We start from the raw sequence: 22430 nt of genomic DNA, 5'->3' as shown, positions 1-22430 counted from the left end.
ATGAATAAGGGCTTAATCAGGGAGGGCCTCTTGGAGGAGATGTGCCTTTGAATTGGGGGGAGAGTAATTGTCTGTAATTTGAGGAGCGAGGGCATTCCGGGCCAGAGGCAGGAAATGGGCAAGGGGTTGGCAGTGAGATAGATGAGCTCGAGGTACAGTGAAAAGGTTAGGGAAGTGTGCGGGCTGGGTTGTAGTAGGAGAGTGGCGACGTAAGGTATGATGGGACAAGGTGATTGAATTTTCTAAAGCCAATGGTGTGGAATTTTTGTTTGATGCGGAGGTGGATGGGCAACTGCTGGAGTTTCTTGAGGAGTGGAGAAACATGTCCTAACCATTTTTGTAGAAAAATGATCCAGGCAATAGAGTGGAATATGGACTGGAGTGGGGCGAGACAGGAGGCTAGGAGGTAAGCAAGAAGGATGATACAGTAATCAAGACGGGGTAGGTTGAGTGCTTAAATGAACATAGTAGCAGTTCAGATGGAGAAGAAAGGGCAGATTTTTGCAATGTTGTGAAGGTGGAAGCGACAGGACTTAGTGATGGATTGAATGTGGGTTGAATGAGGGAGAGGAGTCAAGGATAATGCCAATGTTACGGGCTTGTGAGACAGGAAGAATGGTGGTGCCATCTACAGTGATGGGACAGTCACGGGGAGGACAGATAGTTGTTTTCTCGAGGACCCTAGGCATTTCCAACTTAGCTGTGTGACTTTGGGCAAGTCACCAACTTGAGAAGCAACGTGGCATAGTGGCAAAAGCACAGGCTTGGGAGTCAGAGGTCATGGGTTCTAATCCCGGCTCCGCCACTTGTCAGCTGTATGACTTTGGACAAGTCACTTAACTTCTCTGGGCCTCAGTTCCCTCATCTGTAAAATAGGAATTAAGATTGTAAGCCCCATGTGGGACAACCTGATCACTTTGTATCCTCCCCAGTGCTTAGAACAGTGCTTTGCACATAGTAAGCACTTAACAAATGCCATCATCATTATTATTATTATTAACTTCTCCGCACCTTACGTACCTCATCTGTAAAATGGGGATTAAGACTGTGAGCCCCACATGGGACAACTTGATAAACTTATATCTATCCCAGCACTTAGAATAGTGCTTGGCACATAGTAAATGCTTAACAAATGTAATCATAACTACATAAATTTGTCGTGGTTTGCCTCTTTAAATATGTTACTGATTCATTATGAGTCCAATATGCAGCTGTTTCAACAAATAAATTCCATACAACTTGCACACCTCCTCTGTGTTGTGCTGTTATTGGGTGCTTCTTTAACACCGCTTCATTTATAACCTCCCACTTAGCTTCCAATTTCCCTTTCATTCATTCATTCAGTCAGTCAGTCATATTTACTGACTCAACATGTCCATCCATACCGCTACCCTGCTCATTCAAGCTCTCATCCTATCCCGTCTGGACTACTGCATCAGCCTTCTCTCTGATCTCCCATCCTCGTGTCTCTCCCCACTTCAATCCATACTTCACGCCGCTGCCCGGATTGTCTTTGTCCAGAAACACTCTGGGCATGTTACTCCCCTCCTCAATAATCTCCAGTGGCTACCAATCAATCTGCGTATCAGGCAGAAACTCCTCACCCTGGGCTTCAAGGCTCTCCATCACCTCGCCCCCTCCTACCTCACCTCCCTTCTCTCCTTCTCCAGCCCAGCCCGCACCCTCCGCTCCTCCGCCACTGATCTCCTCACTGTACCTCGTTCTCGCCTGTCCCGCCATCGACCCCCGGCCCACGTCATCCCCCGGGCCTGGAATGCCCTCCCTCTGCCCATCCGCCAAGCTAGCTCTCTTCCTCCCTTCAAGGCCCTACCGAGAGCTCACCTCCTCCAGGAGGCCTTCCCAGACTGAGCCCCTTCCTTCCTCTCCCCCTCGTCCCCCTCTCCATCCCCCCCATCTTACCTCCTTCCCTTCCCCACAGCACCTGTATATATGTATATATGTTTGTACATATTTATTACTCTATTTATTTATTTATTTATTTATTTTACTTGTACATATCTATTCTATTTATTTTATTTTGTTAGTATGTTTGGTTTTGTTCTCTGTCTCCCCCTTTTAGACTGTGAGCCCACTGTTGGGTAAGGACTGTCTCTATATGTTGCCAATTTGTACTCTCCAAGCGCTTAGTACAGTGCTCTGCACACAGTAAGCGCTCAATAAATACGATTGATGATGATGATTTACTGAGCACTTACTGTGTGCAGAGCACTGTACTAAGCGCTTGGGAAGTACAAATCAGCAACATATAGAGACGGTCCCTACCCAACAACGGGTTTACAGTCTAGAAGGGGGAGAAGGGTCAGAGCCAAAGAAATCCATGAAGTACTCTCACTGGAATCAAAGCTGACCGCCTCACCTGTGAGTTCCGCCTCCTTTCCTGCCTTGTCTTCACCCAAGACATTCCTTCTTTTCCTATAATGTACTCTGTCCTGTAATCCAATCTACTTTCACTTCCCTTGATTTACCATGAAGACAAATCACTGTGAACATATGTTATCTTTTCTTCTCTTGAGGCAGTGCTGCCTAGTGGATAGAACACGGGCCTGGGAGTCGGAAGGGCTTGGGTTCTAATCCCAGCTCCACCACTTGTCTGCTTGGTGACCTTGGGCAAGTCACTTAACTTCTCTGTACCTCAGTTCCCTCTTCTGTAAAATGGGAATTAAGACTGTGAGCCTTCTGTGGGACAGGGACTGTGTCCAACCCGATTACCTTGTATCTACCCCAGCTCTTTGAAAAGTGCCTGGAACATAGTAAGCACTTAACAAATACCACAATTATTATTATTATTATTCTCCTTAAGAAATGCTTACCTGATTCCCTGGACAATGTCTGAATGTTTTTCGCTTTGGGTCAAGTTACCAAACACATCAACATCATTGTCATCACAGTACAGTGCTCTGCACACAGTAAGCGCTCAATAAATATGATTATTTATTAAACCTAGAATTGCAATGTGACCAGATCACAGAGTGACCCAAAACCCATAGTCATTGCTGACTTCCATATTCAGGACAAACACAGGAAACAGGAAGACTTCTACTCAAAGTGTGTAGAATTTATACCAGTATTTTACACCACAAGCAAACCTGGGCTCTGGTATCTACACGAAACAAGTTTGGCTGACCTAAGAAAGTTATCAAAATCCCAAAGATTACTTCATGATAGTACGGTTGGTTGCATCAGAACTCAAGGGGCCTTGTTTGAACCTTACCCCATACAGCAGGCCTATGCACCGTCTTGTTCGATTGATTCCATACTGCCCTTCTCAACGATGCAACAAGGAATCTGGAAGTTGGTCCTAGAATATGATGTCAATCCTTTGGAAACTCGACTCAACTCAATTGTTTGGGACATCATTAAAGATTCTAGAATCAATCAGGAGCACATACGATGAAGACACACCCTCACAAGAAGATGAGCTAATGAACCACTTTTCAGAATCAGAACTAAAAATAAATTTTATATAAGTGCCAAGCCAGGGATCTCTATCAGTAGCCTGGAGCTGAATGTTGACGTCAAATTCTGCTACTGAGGGACCACTTGTCCAATTATGTTACAGGAGTAGAAAATTAACTGAAGGCTAGTATGTCTTTTGGGAGAATGACAAAGTGTGACAGGCACCAACATGGCATCAAGCTTCAGATGAACTGAATGTTTATAAAATAAGTCTAGGGGCCATCCTTCCCTAAAACTGTGAAACCTGGACTTGAAATTGATAACCATCTGGCTTCTAGATATATCTATAAAGATATGTGTAATTATATATCTCTCTATATAATTATATGGTATCAAGAGGAAGACCAGCAGCTAGATGGATAGAAACCATAACAACAATAACGAAAGAACTGCTAGCAGTGTTATGGATTATGGCAGAAAATAGGATGCTCTGGATAAAATATATCCATAGAGTTGCTATGAATTGGAAACGTCTCAACAGCACTTGATAATAATAATGATAATATACATATCTCTATATATCAAGACATGTGCATATCTTTAAATTATATATTATACATCATTCATTTACATTAATGTCTGTCTCCCCCTCTAGACTATTGTAGTGTACTCTCACGAGTGCTTAGTAGAATGCTCTGCACATAGTAAGCACTCAGTAAATACTATTGATGATGATGATGGTGATTCTAGAGTAGTTCTAACAACGCTACCCATGTGATATACTTAGCATTAAATGGAAAAACAGAATCACAAACAATGGGGTCATTAAAAACAATCTACTAGCACTGAAGCAATGCTCCTAATAATAATATTAATAATAATGATTATGGTGTTTGTTGAGCATTTACTTTGTGCCAGTGGGGTGGATACAAGCTAATCGGATTGGACACAGTCCCTGTCCCATGTGGGGCTCCCAGTCTCGATCCCCATTTTACAGATGAGGTAACTGAGGCACAGAGAAGTTAAATGACTAGTCCCAAGTCACACAGCAGACAAGAGGCAGAGTCAGGATTAGAACCCATGACCTTCTGATTCCCGGGCCCATGCTCTATCCACTACAGCATGCTACTTCTATACCAGAGGGGTAGAGAGGCATGACGCACAATGGTCTCACGACCCAATTATGATAGGACTCTGGTGAGGGTAGGACCCACACCAGATCAGCCCTGTTGGCCCACCACCTCTGGCACCAGAGACTAAGTCCACAAAAAAAATGTGAGCAGTTTTCCTGTCCAGGAATCAAACCTAGGCTGCAAGGGTGAGAGCACCAAATCCTAACCATTTGACCACCAGGGAACCACATGTCATATTACATCTTTGTTGGTAGAACATGTGTTGAAAATGTACAACAGCAAGGTAACCCAGTAGCTGCTGTATATGAACTTAAGTGATAAAACAATGAAGAAGGAGAATTGAAGAAGCTCTTTCAAGACTCAAAACAAGAAACCTCAAATAATGTGGAATACTGAAGACACCTGGGAGACAGGAGTGGAGAATTGCAGGAAGGTCATGACATCCTTCTTGCCAAATCTAGTAGATCCTACCCTATCCTAATGCTCCTTGACCTCTTGGCTGGCATTGACACTGTGGACCACTCGCTCCTCCTGGAAACATTATCTAACACTGGTTTTACTGATCTGGTTCTCTCTTACTTCTCCATTTTCCTCCCTGGCCAGTCTTTTTCAAGCTCTTTTGCCAGCTTTCCTTCTCTGTCTCCCACTCCCTAACTACAGGTGTCCCTCAAGGCTCTCTTATGGATTCCCTTGTCTTCCCAATCTTGCTCCCTAGGGGAGCTTATTCATTAATTTCATTCATTAAATCATATTTATTGAGCACTTACTGTGTGCAAAGCACTGTACTAAGTATTTGGAACAGTACAATACAACAATAAACAGACAGATTTCTTGCCCAGAATGAGTGTCATCCATCATCCGGGGACGGGTTCGTTCAGTGATCGGCGAGGTGAGAGAGAGAGAGAGAGAGAGGCCTGGGACAGAAAGCCTGAGTTTTATACAAAATTTATTCCGTGAGGCCAATTGAATTTATGTAATTGTTTAGGCGCAATGGATTGAACTTCCCTTTCGGGAGGAATATAATCAATTAGCAATATTAGAGCTTCCCTACACGGGAGGAACACAATCATATGTTAATCGCGTGTGAGTGAGGCGGCTAGCTCTCACCCATGTGCACTTCCCACTCGGGAAGACTCTACTTACTTTCCCACATGGGAAGAATTCATTCCATTACCCGTGCACGTGGTGGGCGGCTAGCTCTCACAGTGTGCTCTCCCTACATGGGAGGAATCCACTCATGATTCCTATCAGCAGCGGGGTACCTGGGTCCCACCCATGAGACACTCACCCATCCCGTGGCCCTTGCCTCAGTGTGTTGGTTCTGGTTGTAGAGTGGGCATCTGGCCTTCTGGGCAGAGAGAGAGACACGTGGGTTGCTGCTGCTGCTGCAGCAGCTGCTTCTGCTGCTGCGTGTCCTGGTGTTCTGACCCCAAAGGTCAGAGGTGACAGGTATTTATTGCCTGTGCCCCTAGGCCATTCCAGCTTCCGGCCTCAGTCTATCCAATCTCTGCCCTCCCCCCTCCTCCATACCTAATTTGATTGGCACGGGGGCGAGGGACACCTTCCGTATTCCCGGCTTGGGCTGTCAATCTAGCAGATTTGGTCGTGGGGGTAGTATCCCACCCTCACTTCCAAGTTCCGCCTGCTGGCTCAGGTGGTCACGAGATAGCTTTTGATGGCCGGTACCCAAGGGTCACCTCGGGACAATGAGCTCACAGTCTAGAGGGGGAGATAGTCATTAATATAAATAAATAAATTACAGATGTGTACATGAGTGCTACCCATCTCCACTATGGGAGGGAGAGTCAAGCAGAGGCATACCCATTCCATTCCTAGTTTAGCCAGTGGCTTGCGAGTGGCAAGGAATCTGCTACAAGTCAGAATTGAACTGTGCTGGGCAGAAGTGGCATGGGAGAGAGTCGAGGGAGGAGACTCGAGTTTACTGCGTCGAAGGAGGCAATGGTAAACCACTTCCATATATTTACCAAGAAAACTCATTGGATACACTACCAAAACGATGGCAGATGGAGGTTGGGCGTTCTGGGAGAAATGTGTCCATGGTGTCGCTATGGGTCAGAAAGGACACGACGGCATAATTTAAGACAAGACATGAGTGCTGTGGGGCTGGAAGGGGGGATGAATAAAGGGAGCAAGTCAGGGTGGTGCATAAGGGAGTGGGAGAAGAGGGAAGGAGGGCTTAGTCAGGGATGGTCTCTTGGAGGAGTTGTGCCTTCAATTAGGCTTTGAACAGGGTAAGGGTAATTGTCTATCAGATATGACAAGAGAGGCGTTCCAGGCCAGACGCAGGATGTGGGCAAGGGGTTGGAGGCAAGATAGACGAGATCAAGGTATACTGAGAAGGTTAGCATTACAGGAGTGAAGTGTGTGGGCTGGGTTAATAGGAGAGAAGTGAGGTGAGTATGGGAGCTCATCCACTCCCATGGCTTTAACCACCACCTTTAATCAATCAATCAATTGTATTTATTTTACGTCGATGACTCCCAAATCTACCTCACTAGCCCTGACTTCTCTCTGTCCTTGCAATCTTGCATTTCCTCTGCCTCCAGGATATTTCTATGTGGATGTTCTGCAGACATATCAAGCTTCATATGTCTAAAAGTGAACAGTGTCAATGAAGTGAAGGGGGTGAGAGTGGAGAAAATGGAAACTGTAGATGTAATAGTCTACTTGAGAATTTTATACAGGAATAGGGGGAAGGAAATGGGGACATAGCTGGATGATAATGAGAAGGGTTTTTTTTAGGCAGAGATAAAGGAGCCACTAGAAGATTGAAGATGGCGGTCAGAGTTTTAGGATTATAGCAAATAAAGATGAATTTGAAATGCCCTAAGTCAGCCTGTTGCCTGTTTTTTCCCCAACTGCATTCTGTGGCATGAGTGCAGGAGGGGAGGAGGTGTTTCATGGAGGTAATCCAGGGCTGGGACTTGGTGATGTGAGATTAACGGAGGTATGGAGGAGGTGGGGGGCTAGGGAGTTGAATTCAGTGGAAAGGGTGGAATTGGGGAATGTGGATTTATGTTTCAAGAGAGGGGAGGCTTAGTAGGAAAGCCAAATGGGACATTATGGTCTGGGATAAGTGGAGTGGGTCAAGAGATCGGAGGTTCCTGAGGGGGAGTGGACAGTTTTATGGGGAGAGAGTGTGTAGGAGAGAAGGCAGATTAGGAAGTTATGGTCAGAGAGTGGGATTTCAGAGTCAATGAGATTAGAAATGGTACAATGACTAGAGATGATGAGATCCAGCATGTGCCCAAGCAGGTAAGTAGGTGAAGTAGTTTAGAGATGAGGTGCAGAATTGAGGAGTGAGAGAAAGCAGGCATCTGGGAGATCACGAGAAACGTCCATATGGTTTTTGAAGTCCTTCAAAATCAGCATCGGGGAGAAGGGGAGAAAAGTGTTGAAATTGCTCTGTAGATTGGTGGTAGGACCAAGGAGGCTGTGGAAGATGATAGCAATTATAGTGGGTGCTGTGATCCCCATGGAGGACAGGGACTGTGTCCGATCTTGTATCTACTCTAGCGCTTAGTACAGTGTGACAGACAATTACTCTCCCCCCCCTTCAAAGCCTTATTGAAGGCACATCTCCTCCAAGAGGCCTTCCCAGACTAAGCCACCCTTTCCTAACCACCCACTCCCTCTGCATCGCCGTGACTTACTCCTTTTACTCATCCCCTCTCCCAACCTCACAGCACTTATATACATATCTGTAATTTGTTTATCTGCATGATGTCTGTCTCCCTGAACAGACTGTAAGCTTATTGTGGCCAGGCAATGTGTCTGTTTATAGCTACATCGTACTCTCCCAAGTGCTTAGTACAGTGCTCTGTGCACAGTAAGTGCTCAATGAATATGATTGAATGAATGAAGTTAACAAATACCATTATTATTATTAGAGGTAGATGACGTACGCTTCAAGGGATGAGAAGGTGGAGATTCTAGGGGGTGGGTGATCATCATCATCAATCGTATTTATTGAGCGCTTACTGTGTGCAGAGCACTGTACTAAGCGCTTGGGAAGTACAAATTGGCAACATATAGAGACAGTCCCTACCCAACAGTGGGCTCACAGTCTAAAAGGGGGAGACAGAGAACAAAACCAAACATACTAACAAAATAAAATAAATAGAATAGATATGTACAAGTAAAATAAATATATAGAGTAATAAATATGTACAAACATATATACATATATACAGGTGCTGTGGGGAAGGGAAGGAGGTAAGATGGGGGGATGGAGAGGGGGACGAGGGGGAGAGGAAGGAAGGGGCTCAGTCTGGGAAGGCCTCCTGGAGGAGGTGAGCTCTCAGTAGGGCCAGCACTTGTGATGTACTAAGCACTTGTCTTATCCTAGCTTCCTTATCCATTCATTCAATCATATTTATTGAGGGCTTACTGTGTGCAGAACACTGTACTAAGCATTTGGAAAAGTGCAGTTCAGCAACAAATAGAGACAATCCCTACCCAACAGGGCTCACAGTTTCCTCACTTATCTTTCTGCCTCCTGTCTTTCCCCTCTCCAGTAGGGCTTCACTATGCTGCCTGAATTATTGTGCTGCACAGTTTCCCACTCAAAAACCTCCAATAGTTGCTCATTTCTCTCGAATCAAGCAGAAACTCTAACCATTGACTTTAAAATATTCAATCAGCTCTTCCCTTAAAGCATTCAATGAGCTCTCCCCCCACCCCTACTTATCCTTATTGTTCTCACACTATAACCCAGCTCAGCTCACACTATTTGTTCCTCACAAGATAACCTACTTGAAGAGCCTCCTTCTCATGCTCCTGCTGCTGACCTCTTGATCTTGCTCACCCTTCAAATTCAACCAACACAGACCCACCCACCCCCACCAGCATACATACATTTTCATAGCCTTTCTGAAAGCACACCTCCAGGAGGAATTCCGTGATTAATCTCTTATCTCCACCCCTTCTTTATAGCTCCCAACTACAAATTCACATAAGCACTTTCAAACAGTATTCACAACTCCCTGCTATACTATGTACATATTATTTTTATCATTATTATTAATATTATTATTATTTTTATTACATTGGTCAAGTGCTTACTATGTGTCAATCATTGTTCTAAATTCTGGGGTAGATGTAGATTAATCAGGCTGGATGGTCCCTGTTCCACATGAGGCTTGTTCACAGTATAAATAAAATGGAGAACAGGCACTGAATCCTGCCTGGGAACCAGCATGGCCTAACGAAAGATAATAGGCCTAGGAGACAGAGGACCTGGGTTCTAATCTCAACTCTGTCACTTGCCTGCTGTGTGACCTTGAACATATAATTTAACTTCCCTGTGCCTCAGATTCTTCAACTGCAAAATAGGGATTCAATACCTACCTAAACTGCGAGCCCAAAGTGGGACAGGGACTGTCTCTGGCCTGATTAACTTCTATCTACCCCAGAGTTTAGAATAGCGCTTGACACATAGTAAGCATTTAACAAATACCAGAAAAAAGTGAATCCCCATTTTACCCATGAGGAAACTGAGGCACAGAGAAGTTAAAAGACTTGCCCAAGATCCAACAGAAGTCAACTGCCAGAGCTGGGATTAGAATTGAAGTCCTTTGAATCCCAGGCCCATGCGCTTTCCACTAGGTCATTCTGCTCCTGTCTATATAATAATAATGGTATTTTAAGCATTTACAAGGGTTCAAGCACCATTTTAAGTACTGGGGTAGATATAAATGAATGAGGTCAGACAGTGTCCCTAACCCACATGCGGCTCACAATCTAAGTAGGCGGGAGAACTATTAAATTCCCATTTTATAGTTGAGGAAACTGAGGCACAGAGAAATTAAGTGACTTGCCCAAGGTCACACAGCAAGCAAGGAGCAGAGCCAAGATTAGAGCCCAGGTACTCTGACTTGCAGGCCTTGCTTTTTTCCCACAAGGATTCCATATATATTTTATATTCTCTAACTTCTTCCTAGCTGTAACTTATTTGTCTTTCAACACTGCTAGCTTATCAACTACTTGGGGACAGGGATCATGATTATTAGTTTCTATGGTACTCTAGTAAAGATTCAGTAAAGTGCATTGCACAGAATAGGTGCTCAATTAATGATATTGATTGACTGAAGTTCAACAGCACTTCAAGTGGCTGTCTTTACATACTCATGATGTTGAATGGACTGCTAATCATGTATCAATCTTTTCAGTCACAATTGCCTACCCTGATAGAACTTTGCATTCAGTGGCATCATCTTCAAACCCTAAAAGACAGCTATATACAATATCAGTTAAGCCCTCTACAGAGTTCTTTTGCTTATTTAACCATTCATATAACTGTCCTCATATAATCAAACAGCTAAGCCTCAGGAGTGAGTGGATATTCTCTGTCCCTCTGTAGACAGAGAATCATTCTTCCATCATCCTTCCAACCATCCTTCCCATCTCACAAGCCTGTAACCTTGGTGTCATCCTTGACTCAGCTCTCTCATTCACCCCACATATCCAATCTGTCACCAAATCCTGTCGGTTTTACCTTCACAACAACTCCAAGATCTGCCTTTTCCTCTCCTTCCAAACCGCTACCACGTTAGTACAGTCACTAATCCTGTCCCGACTGGATTACTGTATCAGCCTCCTTTCTGACCTCCCAACCTCCTGCCTCTCCCCACTTCAGTCCATACTTCACTCTGCTGCCTGGATTATCTTTCTACAAAAATGTTCAGGGCATGTCATCCCCCTCCTCAAAAATCTCCAGGGGTTGTCTACCAACCTCCATATCAAACAAAAACTCCTCTCTATAGACTTTAAAGTTTTCCATCACCTTGCCCCTTCCTACCTCACCTCCCTTCTCTCCTTCTACATCCCAGCATGGACATTCTGCTCCTCTGGTGCTAATCTTCTCACTGTGCCTCGATCTCACCTGTCTCCCCGCCGACCCCTGGCCCACACCCTACAGCTGGCCTGGAATGCCCTCCCTCCTCAAATCCGACAATCACTCTACCCCGCCTTCAAAGTCCTACTGAAGGCATACCTCCTCCAAGAGACCTTCCCAAACTGTCCCGTTTTCCTCAGTTCCCCCTCTCTTCTGTGTCACCTCAACTCGCTTCCTTTGCTCTTCCCCCCGCCTCACAGCACTTATGTATATATGTATATATCTATAATTCTATTTATTTATATCGATGCCTGTTTACTTGTATTGATGTCTGTCTCCCCGCCTCTAGACTCTGAGCCCGTTTTGAGCAGGGATTGTCTCTCTTTATAGCTGAATTGTACTTTCCAAGCGCTTAGTACAGTGCTCTGCACACAGTAAGCACTCAATAAATATGACTGAATGAATTCATTTATTTAACCATTCATTCATTCATTCATTCAATTGTATTTATTGAGCGCTTACTGTGTGCAGAGCACTGTACTAATCTCTTGGAAAGTACATGAATGGACTGTAAGCTCATTGTGGGCAGGGAATGTGTCTCTTTTATTGTTGTGTTACATTTTCCCAAGCTCATAGTACAGTGGCCTGCAGACAATAAGTGCTCAATAAATATCATCGATTGATTGACTGGTTGACCCTCATCGGCTTAGAGAAGCAGCGTGGTTTAGTGGAAAGAGCATGGGCTTCAGAGTCAGTGGTCGTGGGTTCTAATTCCTGCTTTGCAACTTAGCTACGTGATTTTGGGCAAGTCACTTAACTTCTCTGTGCCTCAGTTACCTCAACTGTAAAATGGGGATTAAGACTGTGAGCCCCATGTGGGATAACCTGATAACCTCATATCTACCCCAGAGCTTAGAACAGTGCTTGGCACATAGTAAGTGCTTAACAAATTATTATTATTATTATTATCTGCCCCCAGACCTAGCACCTCCACAGATTCTTTGTTTAGGAAGAAAAGTTCTTCCTTCTTCTTGTGGGTGTTATACAACAACTCTGCAAATACATTCTGGGAATCCTGCTGTTCTCAGAAGTGGTTCTAAAGCCCATTTTGGAAGATAGATGGGAGTGGTTCATGGAGAAGCTCCTTTATGAGGATAGACTGAAAGGATTAGGACACTTTGGCTGGGAAAGACCCACACAGGAGGAGACAGGAGGAGACAAGATTTAAATTTTCAAGATTGTGAAGGGAGGGGATGGAGTGAACTTGGTATTATTGTTCACTAAATGCCATAACACCAGGACAGAAGGGCACCCACTGAAGGATGGAGGTGGTAGATTCAACACAAACAATAGGAAACAGCACTTCACACAGTGGTTGGTATACATATGGAATTGGTTACCACAGGACATTGTGCAGGCAGAAATATCAGTAGGTTCAAGAGGAGTTTAGATTAATTTAAGAATGAGGTAAAGTCAGGGTGCTAGATGTTACATCCCTAAACATTAGATTGGATGTCAAGGAAGGGAACTCCTCTAAACAACCTGTTGACAATAACCGAGGCCAAATATTGGGCTGGTTAGACCAGTGGTTAATCATTCAATCACTCAAATGTATTTATTGAACTCTTACTGTGTGTGGAGCACTGTACTAAGCACTTGGGAGAGAACCATATAACAGAGTTGGTAGTCATGTTTCCTGCTCACAACAAGCTTAGAGTCTAGAGGGGGAGACAGATGTTAATGTAAATTAATAAATTATGGATATGCACATAAATGCTATGTTCAGATCCAGTAAAGCTTATAGTCTCATACTCCTTGGAGTTTGAAGTCCCATCTCTTCCACTTGGGACCTTGTGATTCCCCCCAAAAGTCCTACCTTACATCTCGCTCTGCCCCCTCTGTTTCCCATAGAGGGAATACAAAATGAGTGAATACTGGGTTGGCTGGGCAGATGAGCTGTGCTTTTCAGTTTCAGGATTGCCAACACTACAAGGCAGTTAGGGTATGGTCAGTCAATCTTGTAATGTAGTAGAGTTTCTGCTGCTTTCCTTTTTCTCATCTACTCCAGCACTCCTGCAAATAGCCTGGGAGAAATGTCTGAACTTGAAGTTAACAGGAACGCAGAACCACAAGTATCTGAGGACATCTCCATCTGGATGTCTGCCCGCCACCTAAAACTCAACATGTCCAAGACTGAACTCATTGTCTTCCCTCCCAAACCCTGCCCTCTCCCTGACTTTCCCATCACTGTTGACAGCAATACCATCCTTCCCGTCTCACAGGCCCACAACCTTGGTGTCATCCTCGACTCCGCTCTCTCGTTCACCCCTCACATCCAAGCCGTCACCTGCCTGCCTGCCGGTCTCAGCTCCACAACATTGCCAAGATCCGCCCTTTCCTCTCCATCCAAACCGCTACCCTGCTCATTCAAGCTCTCATCCTATCCCGTCTGGACTACTGTATCAGCCTTCTCTTTGATCTCCCATCCTCTTGTCTCTCCCCACTTCAATCCATACTTCACGCCGCTGCCCGGATTGTCTTTGTCCAGAAATGCTCTGGACATGTTACTCCCCTCCTCAAAAATCTCCAGTGGCTACCAAGCAACCTACGCATCAGGCAGAAACTCCTCACCCTCGGCTTCAAGGCTCTCCATCACCTCGCCTCTTCCTACCTCACCTCCCTTCTCTCCTTCTACAGCCCAGACCGCACCCTCCGCTCATCTGCCGCTAATCTCCTCACTGTGCCTCGTTCTCCCCTGTTCTGCCGGCGACCCCCGGCCCATGTCATCCCCCTGGCCTGGAATGCCCTCCCTCCCAACATCCGCCAAGCTAGCTCTTTTCTTCCCTTCAAGGCCCTCCTGAGAGCTCACCTCCTCCAGGAGGCCTTCCCAGACTGAGCCCCCTCCTTCCTCTCCCCATCCTTCCTCTCCCCCTCCTCCCCCCTCCATCCCCCCCGCCTTACCTCCTTCCCTTCCCCAGAGCACCTGTATATATGTATATATGTTTGTACATATTTATTACTCTATTTATTTATTTATTTTCCTTGTACATATCTATTCTATTTATTTTATTTTGTTAATATGTTTGGTTTTATTCTCTGTCTCCCCCTTCTAGACTGTGAGCCCACTGTTGGGTAGGGACCATCTCTGTATGTTGCCAACTTGTACTTCCCAAGCACTTAGTACAGTGCTCTGCACAAAGTAAGTGCTCAATAAATATGATTGATTGATTGATTGATATACTGTAAGCTCCTTGAAGGCAGGAATCGTGTCTATAAACTCTACTGTATTGTACTCTCCCAAGTGCCTGGGTTCCCTTGGCTGCAAAATGAGGATTCAATACCCATTCTCCTTCCTACTTGTACTGTGAGCCCCATGTGGAGAGGGAGAATGATATTGAATCCCCAGTTTGCACATGGGGAAACTGAGGCACTGAGAAGTTAAGTGACTTGCCCAAACTCCCACATCAGGCAAGTGGCAGAGCCAGGATTGGAACCCATATCCTCTGACTCCAAGGCCCATATGTTCTCTGCACTAGACCACACTTCTTCTCTAATGCCAACCTACTCACGGTACCTCGATCTCATTGATCTCACTGCCGACCCCTCCCCCATGTCCTACCTTCTGTCCTGGAACCCCCTCCTGCTTCATATCTGACAGATGACCACTCTCCTCATCCTCAAAGCCTTATTAAAATCGCATCTCTCCCAAGGGGCCTTCCCTTTCTAAACCCTCACTTCCCATATTCACCCTTTAGCATAGTGCTGTGCACACAGTGAGCACTCAATAAATATGACGGAATGACTGACTGTCTGTGCACTTGGGTCTGTAACCTTCGAGTACTTGGTTAATCACCCCACACCAAGCCCTCAGTTAAGTGCGTTTGCTTATATTCTGTACTTCCCAAGCGCTTAGTACAGTGCTCTGCACAGTAAGCACTCAATAAATATTACTGAATGAATGATTCCCTTCTGTCTCCCCCAGTGTTAAGTGCAGTGCTTGTCATATAGTAAGAGTATAAAAATGCCACAATTATAATTATTATTATTATTATTATTGGTGCCAAGATGTGTGACCTTGGGCAAGTCACCTCATTTCTCTATGCCTCAGTTACCTCATCTATAAAATGGGAATTAGGACTGTAAGCCTCATGCGGGACATGGACTGTGTCCAACCTAATTAGCCTGTACATACCCCAGCACTTAGTAGAGTGCCTGGCACATAGCAAGCGCTTAACAAATACCGTAAAAAAATTAAAAAATAGCTTAGCACATTGCTCTGTACATAGCAAGGGCTCAATAAATATCACCAATTGAATGATTGATTAACATTTCTTCTCAGAACGTCAAACCAACAACAATCAAATCCAGACAAATCCTAAAAGATCTATTGAATTCTATCATCCCATCCAGGTCCCATTAGGGCCTTTTAATCTGAAAAGAATGGCTGAATTTCTTGATACCTGTCATACAATCTGTCTCATGAAACAGTAGGAACAGTGCAGTTCTTGGGCCTGCAGTTGTCTGAATCCTATTTCCTGCAACTTTTCTCCAGTCTGTTCTACCTGACCGACCAACCAGGGCAGAGAATTATCTTTTTTCAATCTGTCATTGACCCTGGAAAGTCTGTTGTGCCACAAATGTGACAGGGAGACTGACACATATGAGGAGCAGAAAGGAGTCTGTGAGTGAGGCAGGGGAGGCCTGTTCACGGAGCGCATATATAATTCTGGATCAGCAGAAATACAACCCACCAAAGTGTTAACAGTCTTCCTCACTCCTGCTGGAGAAGGACCATCAGGAAATTCAGTGATTAATGGAACAGCACCTTGTACCTCTCTGTCAACATCGTAGGACTAGGAGGAGGGTTCTTTCCCTTCAGAGTTTAGCCATCTCCTGATTATCAGCTCAAGAGCAAGGTTTCCCCCCAACACGCACACACAGGACTCCCTGCTGGGTTATGGCTCACCGTAGTACGTTTATGGTTCTTACTGCTGGCTGTCTTCCTGTTTCTTTATCCTTGGTTTCCTGCTCTACTGCATGATGTCAGAAAACAGTGGTCAATGCAGTGGTGACATGAGTTATTAGCATCAGCACTAGAACATACCAGAGGGGATTGCACAGAAACTATGCGCATAACTCCTTTGGAAATAATGGCAACTACCTGTGAACTCGCTTTCCCACTGCCACACTAAGTTCCTCAGCATCCCCTCTCCCGCCCCCCCACCCCTCCCCATCCTACCCCTGGGAAAGCCCTCAATAGCCTGTAGTTTTAGCCACAGAGTGGGATGATAAAAGATCAAAAGACAGAGCTGGGGTTTCTGCCCCATCTGCAGGAACTCCAGTTTTCCCTTGTGTGCACAGGCCTATTGTTCTGGAGATGGCCTCCTGTATCTCCCACCCCCACCCAACTTCTGTCATTCAAATAGTGAACAATACTGCTTGCTGTTTCACTTGTCCCACCCAACCAACTTCTTTTTCTCCACTGATAAAGTGTCCCCCCAACCCCAGCCCCCACCCCACCGTTAATTTGCTTGTTGTGTTAAGATTTCTTGAAGTTCATGAACTGCTGTGAAATTTAATTCAAGTTTGCATTCAGATGAGCTTTGGTAATTCTAAATTCTACCCACCTAAAACAGCCAAGTATAGTTGAGGAGACTGTACGCTGGTTGAAAAAAGACATTCCCACTCAAAAAAGTTTGCTAATGGCAGAAATAGAATAATACCAAAAATGGGTTATGTGCTCATAAGTATCTATAGTCAAAAGAATCTTCGTAGTTTTAGTTCATTAAGGCACCATTGCCTTAATGAACGGATGATGCCTCTGATGTTGAGATTTTATCAATGATTGCAAACCTGTCTCATAAAGCCATTGAGTGATTGACAATCCCTCCCATGTAGTGTATGTGTAATGATTGTCCCTTGGTTCACACTGTTGCATTCAGTAGCCCGTAATCAATGAGTCAATTGTATCTATCCAGCGCTTTCTCTGTGCAGAGCACTCTACCAAGCACTTGGGAAAGTAAGATAGTTAGGAGGCATGATAATAATGATAAAAATCATGGTATTGGTTAAGTGCATACTATGTGCGAAGCACTGGTCTAAGCTCTGGGGTTGATATAAGGTAATCAGGTTATCCCATGTGAGGCTCACAGTCCCCATTTTACAGATGAGGTAACTGAGGCACAGGGAAGTTAAGTGACTTGCCCAAGGTTGCACAGCAGACAAGTGATGGAGTCGGAGTTAGAACCCACGACCTCTGACTCCCAGGCTAGTACTCTATCCACTATGCCATGCTGCTTCTCTGACCTTACAATCTAACCAGAGAGACAGGTACTAAAATAAATTCTAGATATGGGGAAGCAACTGGGTTTAGAGATATATACGAGTGCTACAGAGGGTGGGGGGCAGTGGAGAAGTGCCATCTTTGTTTCTCCCTCTTGGTATTGTGACTGCCTCAGAGAGAAGTCATTTTGTCTCTGTATGATGTGTGCAAAATTGGTTTGTCTTCTGTTTCTATCACCCACCTGTCCACTGCCATACACTATCATTTCTGGGTGACGGGAACATGAAGGGAGAGACTTACTTCCTTGTGATTTTAAGATTTTCTTTTTTCCCTGGCAGAATCTATGTCAAAATAGGTGACAATGCATGCTTGGTCCTGTTCTCTCTCTGACTCATCTTGGCTTACTATATCCCAAACTCTCCCTCTGTCCTTCACTAGCAATGGACCCCACTACCTCTACTGCCACGGAAGCAGCATAGTCTACTGGAAAGAGCATGGTTTGGGAGTCAGAGGACCTAGATTCTAATCACAGCTCTGCCGCTTGCCTGCTGTGGGACCTGGGGCAAGTCACTTAACTTCTCTGTGCTTCAGTTTCCTCATCTGTAAAATAGGGATTCAATACCTGTTCTCCCTCCTACTTAGTCTGTGAGCCCCATGTGGGGCAGGGCCTGTGTCCAGCCTGATTAACTTCTATCTACTGCAGCACTTAAGACAGTGCTTGAAACATACTAAACACTCAACAAATCCATAATTATGATTATGATTTTCCCTGTTTAAATTCACTGCACTCTCCCAAATGCTTAGTATAGTGCTGTGCACACAGTAAACACTCAATGAATACCACCGATTGACTGGCAAGAGAGTAGCTATTTCAGTATATCGCTAGCACCCATTCTCCCTCCTCATGTGTCCCAGCGATTCCATGACAGAGCAACACAATTTTTTCACTATGGCACCTTAACTCACTCAAAATTCTTCTAAATGACATATCAGGTTGCATTAAATGTCTTTGGGACAATCCATCTCAATTTGAATTACTAGATTGCCCAATCTGGGGAGCAGGACCAGGAAAGAGAGAGGCGGGACTTTCCATGAAGCTGAGGAGGAAGAAACCCAGGATGATTGGAGGACTTACTCGAAACCGAAGCATATATGGGTAAACCTGGAACAGATCCCCATGGCTAGGTGCTGCAGCCTCTCCTTCTGTGGATCTGACTGTCTGAGATGAAGCAGCAGTGGGTATTCTTTTTATTTAAAAATAAATTAAAAATAAATGTCCCAGCATTGGAGAGCCCAGCTTGGCCTAGTGGATAGAGCACGGTGGGAGTCAGAAGAGCCTGGGTTCTAATCTTGGCTCTGCCACTTGTCTGTTGTGTGAGCTTGGGCAAGTCACTTTACTTCTCTGTGTCTCAGTTACCTCATCTATAAATTGGGTTTAAGACTGTGAGCCCCACGTGGGACAGGGACTGTGTTCAACCTGATTAGCTTGTATCTACTATGGGGCTTAGAACAGTGCTTGACACATAGTAAACACTTAATAAACACCATCATTAATTACCCCTCTAGGCAGCCCCCTCTGCTTCCTCTCTGTCCTCCTTTGCAGCTCTTTGCACTGAGAAGGGACAGTGGGGCTGGGGATGGAGAAGGATACAGATTTTGATTTTTCAGAAACATTCTCTCCATCTTTCCATCTTTAATAAAGTTTCGGATGTTATCGGCTGGAAGGGTCTGGCTCCAAACCTCTGCTGAATCAGGGACATTGGAGCAGGAGACAGGAAACCAATAAAATAAATGCAGCTTATAACTGTGCCCTAAATTAATCCCTTTGACTGTATGATGGAATCCAATCAGGCATAGTTCAGGTAGTCTACACCCCGTCAGGTACCTGTCCCAGCTAAGGGTTGATGAGACAGGTAATGCTTCCCAGTTTTCTGTGACTATGTTCTTTGTGGGCAGGGTTCATGTCTATAGTACTTTACTCTCCCAAGCGCTTAGCACTGTGCTCTGCTCTGTTAAGTGCTCAATAAATGCTATTGATCAATTTGTTCTGCTCTATACAAGGCTTCCCCTCTCAGGGCTGCACCTGGAGAGTTTCCAGTACTCTACCAGTTTCGGCTATGGGAGGGTCAAGCAGAGGCATACCCATTCCATTTCTAGCTTGGCCAGTGGCTAGTGAGTGGGAGACAATCTGCTACAAGTCAAAACTCACCTGTGCTGGGCAGCAGTGGTAGGGGAGAGAGTTGAGGGAGGAGACTCAAGTTCACTGCGTGGAAGGAGGCAATGGTCAACCACTTTGGTATTTTTACTAAGAAAACTCTATGGATACACTACCAGAATAATTGCAGATGGAGAGCAGGTCGTTCTGGGAGAGATGTCTCCATGTGTTCATGGTGTCGCTATGGGTCGGAAACGACTCGACGGCATAGGATAAGGCTTAGAATGGGAAAACAGCATGGCCCAGTGGAAAGAGCATTCGCCTGGGAGTCAAAGGACCTGAATTCCAATCCCAGCACTGCCACTTGTCTCCTATGTGACCTTGGGCAAGTCACTTAGCTTTATGGTGCCTCAGTTTCCTCAACTGTAAATTAGGAATTGAATCTTACTCCCTTCTACTTGGACTGTGAGCCCCCTGTACAACACGAACTGTGTCCAACCTGATTATTTGTATCTATCCCAGTGCTAAGTACGGTGCTTGATACATAGTGTTAAGAAGTCCCATACTTAGTTAATTATGCATTTGAGGCACTACAAAATTAAACAGAAAGATTCACCTCCCTGCGGAATGAACATTGCTAACTACCTGAATACTAATGATTATCCATTTATCCAGTCCTACAGCTATGAGGCCAGTCTGCAGTGTGCAGGGACCCACACTTGAAAGAGCAGAACAATGATCAGAAGCAGCCAAATGATCATAAACCATATTTTATCTACTTGAAGTCATGACATTACTGCAGTCCCATGAAGAAGGTGGATGAAAGCTCCACCTATTTCACAGATGGAAAAGTTAAGTCCTAGATAAGTCAACTGTCTTGGCCAGGGTCACAAAGTAAGTGAGTGACTGAACTTGAAACAGAGCTCCAGCATCTTGGCTCTGTTTCCCATTCTAACCCACTCTAACCCTCAGTCTGTACAAGAATACTACTTGTCAATAAAAATATATGCTCTATTGCAATTTAGACAATCTGCTCTGCCAGTTATTCATCCAGATGCTGGTCACAGGCTTTTATACAGAAGGATAAGAAATACCTGTCAAAATATAATGCTATAACAATGAATTATACAGCATCTGCTGTGGGAAAGTACTTAGTTTACTTACATATGCTGCAGCTGGTGATGTACTACTGAAGTGATTAATTCCATCACACAGCAAAATAAGTAAGTTTACAGCATATTTTAAACAGAACACATCTTCAAGCATTCATATGCTCTGTGTTCAGTGCTTGATTTAATATTCTTCAGGCTCTTCACTGCAAAACAGCAGATTCCATGCTGAAAAAGGTTAATTCCTATATTGCTCTACAGTCCAATGCAATATACTGTTACACTTCTAGAAAATCAAAATGTCTTTTAAATCCTGCTTCAAGTATCCACACATTCCATGCTAAGCTGCAATGCTTAATTTAATATCTGCATGGCAGTGGTAAGAGTTTTAAACAATAGAGTCCATTGCCTCAGGGACACAGGAATAGACTTCAGAAGGTGATATAATAGGTTTGAGAGATGATTGTACATTTGAGATGAGGCTGAAAAACCAAAAGCAAGAATCATTTTACCACAATTGCCAGGAACTAATGTAGACACTATGTGAGTAACACCCTCAGGCACTCTTCTCTTTCAGAAATAGACTGAATTCTACAGAACTGTTATGGTCCATGGACAACAAATGTTCCAGGATGGTTGGAAAAGGGAGAAGAAAAAAAAATGTATAAAGAATGTGGCTTGCCAAAAATCTGGGGGCAATAATTGTGTATTAATGACAAAAAAAATGACAATAGCTTTTCAACACAGGAGAGAGCTGGAAAAAAAGAAAAGGAAAATGGAAAATGAAATTAGTGTGATTTCATTTCCTTTTTAAATTACTGCTTGGAATAGAGTACTGAGGATCATTCCAAACTCCCGCAAGTGCCTAGAAATCATTTTTCAAAATGAAAAGTGCTAATTGCTTTCAGTAATGGTGTTTGTCAAAATGGAGCTCAGGAACTCATCCGGCCCAATGTCCACTGCTTCTCAAATCTAAGTGATTCAGAGATTTGTAAAATGACATTTTCTTGCATGATTAAGTAGGGATGCAAATGCCCAATCCTGACCCCTCCATAAAAAAACACAGAGCTATTCCCTGCAACGTTCATTCCCCTTTGCATTACTATTAATTGATGGCCATTAACGGCCTGTTCCTATCAAGCCTAGAAAGACTGGGAGTTCAACTTCAGGACCTTTAGCTTAGCCCATCTCCCCTTGGAGTGGCTCCCCACTCTATGCCTTTGGTTAGTGAGAAAGTGGAAGGAAAAGAGGAAACATGCACTTCAGTAATATGTCCTGCAAAAAAAGGAAGCCACAGAATTTTTTCCAACCATGCTGAGGGGATGGTGAGATGGACTGAGATGATCCATCATGGGTAATATATCTTTGGGGAATTAAAAGTTACAGGTAAGTGACTTCTTTTCAAAGACAATTACATTGATGGATCACTATGACTGGGAGGCTGCCAAGTTCTAAGGGTGCCTGTGTCATGAAAAGC

The 22430-nt window shown here is 44.4% G+C and overlaps 1 protein-coding gene and 1 non-coding gene across 10 annotated transcripts in view; one reads left to right on the top strand and one right to left on the bottom strand.

Annotated features, from left to right (window-relative positions):
* The window catches only part of ERC2 (ELKS/RAB6-interacting/CAST family member 2), a 1114913-nt gene that overhangs the window by 91230 nt on the left and 1001253 nt on the right, over window positions 1–22430 (bottom strand). The window lies entirely within an intron of this gene.
* On the top strand, window positions 19755–19888 carry LOC119920304. The gene has a single exon (XR_005448061.1). It is a non-coding gene; the product is annotated as a small nucleolar RNA SNORA7 (small nucleolar RNA).

Source organism: Tachyglossus aculeatus, chromosome X1 (genome assembly GCF_015852505.1).
Source record: "Tachyglossus aculeatus isolate mTacAcu1 chromosome X1, mTacAcu1.pri, whole genome shotgun sequence".
Classification (NCBI taxonomy): domain Eukaryota; kingdom Metazoa; phylum Chordata; class Mammalia; order Monotremata; family Tachyglossidae; genus Tachyglossus; species Tachyglossus aculeatus.
This window is presented reverse-complemented; position numbering and strand designations above follow the sequence as displayed.